Source organism: Zonotrichia leucophrys, chromosome 5 (genome assembly GCF_028769735.1).
Source record: "Zonotrichia leucophrys gambelii isolate GWCS_2022_RI chromosome 5, RI_Zleu_2.0, whole genome shotgun sequence".
Classification (NCBI taxonomy): Eukaryota; Metazoa; Chordata; class Aves; order Passeriformes; family Passerellidae; genus Zonotrichia; species Zonotrichia leucophrys.
This window is the reverse complement of record NC_088175.1, coordinates 60810977-60813372: the sequence shown is the minus strand read 5'-3', so window position 1 is coordinate 60813372 and position 2396 is coordinate 60810977. Positions and strand designations below refer to the sequence as shown.

At 48.3% G+C, this 2396-nt stretch overlaps 1 long non-coding RNA gene across 1 annotated transcript; it reads right to left on the bottom strand.

The window, feature by feature from the left end:
• Positions 1-330: 330 nt before the first annotated feature.
• On the bottom strand, positions 331-1517 carry LOC135449244 (uncharacterized). Its single transcript, XR_010440696.1, has 3 exons — positions 1188-1517; positions 629-772; positions 331-480 (listed from the first exon to the last, which is right to left on the bottom strand). It is a non-coding gene; the product is annotated as an uncharacterized LOC135449244 (long non-coding RNA).
• Positions 1518-2396: the final 879 nt, after the last annotated feature.

The window sequence follows — 2396 nt, the reverse complement described above, 5'->3', positions numbered from 1 at the left end:
CTGTGTCTCAGGAGGTGCCAGCAGTCTGTGTGTCAGGAGCAGTGCCCTGACAGCCTGCAGTGGGCACACAGGGCATCTGTGCCAGCCCTGTATGGTAGCACAGCCTGTGCCCAGCACTCAGAGCCCAGCCCTGGGGCTGCTGCTCCCGTAAATCAGCCCCTCCACTCTGCCATTGAAAATAAAATATTGGCAGCAAAGGTAAAATAACAATTTCCCCATCACTTCACTTTTCTGTAGGGCAGGTAAGCAAAGCTTTACAGTTTGCCAGAAGCACCATAAAGTCCTCTTCAGCCCACCTGGGAGTGCCACTTGCTAAATCATCAGCTGAGATTGCTCTGGAGCCTTCACTGTGCCACAGCACTCAGCTGCTGAGAGGCTGTGGCCACAGCTGTGTGTTATGGGGGGCAGGATCACCCCCATAAGGATTTACAGCCAGAGACAGGGGGCAGGCACAGCTGTGTGTTCATGGGGCAGGGTCACCTGTTATGAGTAGAAAAGTCGTCCATTTTTTTTAAAGGTTGCAGAGTTCACAACTCAAACCAATTGCTGCCAAGCTGGAGTTCCAGCTATTTGTTGTTAATAATTTCTTGTTGTAATCCCCTGTTGTTAATAGTTTTCCCTGACTTACCTGTTGTTGGTGGTTGGAAATCCCCCTTTGTCGAGTATCCCCCTGCTGCTGCCTGGAGGATGGCATCCAGGACTGTGAGCAGGAGGTGACATCGGGGTTGGTGTGCAAATGAAGAAACCCCTCACCAAATCTAGCCAAAAACCCCTAAAACAACAAGACACCATAGAATTAAGAGATAGAAGTGATGTCTAGACATGAGGAACAGAATCCAGTGTTCTCTAAGACCCTTTTTACCCCTCACCCTAACCTAAAAGATGTCGGCTAGAAAGAGGACTTTGAATGTCAAAATGAAAGCAGGGAATCTCCTGATGCTGTCGTGAGGATGGAACCCCCAGCTCTGCCCACAGACCAGCAGACACAGCTGCACTCTTCCTCCTCCTCCGAGTCACTCCTGGGAGCAGCAGCAGCGTGAGCACAGACCCGTCGGTTCTCCCCACCCCAGCTGATCACTTTTAATAAAGGCATTAAAAAGGAGAAAGGTCTTCTGCCCATGTTTATTTCACCATACACATGGAGGTTTACAGCTGGAGACAGGGGGCAGCCACTTCCATGTGCCCACCTGGGGTGTGAGCGCACAGATTCTTCCACCAGCCATTGCACAGCCAGCACAGGGAACCCTTCCTGTGCCCAGCTGTGATGGAAGGGCTCGCTTGGGGATCTCTGGCGTTTCCAGTGCAGTGCCCTGGTGGTTCCTGTTGACGAGATGAGGCCCAGCACAGCGGGTTCAGCATTGCCTGCCCCAGCAGCCCAGTTTGGGGGTGCTCTGCCAACACTTGCCCCTATTGTCTTACATCTCAAGAGTTCTATTATCATTATAGTGCAAGGATTCCATATCACCACAGTCTCATATCTCCTCAATGTTTGTCACAGGCAGCTCCTCTGAGCACTGACTGCTCCTGGTCCTTGCAGCAGCCCTCTGACTCCTGATCCCACCAATCCACTCTTTTATACCACTGCTCTTATTGGCTACAGCTGTGGCCTGTTAACATCAGGCAAGCTCCCAATCTTTAGTAATTGGTCCAGTTGCAACTCCTTGGGGGATAAGATTGCATTCTATACATGTTCATTTACCCATACTGTGTCCCCCTACACCCCAGCTGCCTGAGCTGCACGCTTCCTTAAAAGCAATCCCAAGTACTCCTGTGAGGGTTGTTTGCTTTCCTCCTCTTTCCCTGCCAGTGGCTGTGCATGCCCCACACCTGCTGCTTTTGCCCCAGGTCCCAGCAGGCTCAGCCCTGCATGCTCTGATTTTGGGATTGAGGGCTCACCCTCCTGGATCAGCTTTCCCTGAGTGTTCCTGCAGTTTTCCTGGGTTCAGTAAAATCAGGGTAACTCCAGCTCTGGGAGAAATTACACATCTGATTCCACTGATATCAGATATAGGAATGTGCTTTTTGTTAACAGAGTGACAAAACTATTCTTTGTCCCTTCAAAAAGGAAAGAAGCTCACAAGTTTCTCTCTTCAATTAGGTAAAAAAGACACTTCATAGGATTTAAGGACTTCACCTCAAACTTAGGGATAGCTAATGGGACAAAAGCCAAAAAGTCTTGCCTAAGCAATTTACTAAAAAAAAAAATAAACAAAAGAACGAATCGCTTTTGTAAAGTGTTTTACTAAGAGCAAAAACACCTTACACCCAACTTGTTTGGGGTTTTTTTTTATTGTTTGTTTGTTATTTTGCCTTTTATTAAACTTTTTTGTTTCTAACGCTGCAACAGAAACCATTTTGCTAATTTTATGCCTCTAAGAGTAGCTGAGCTATCTTGG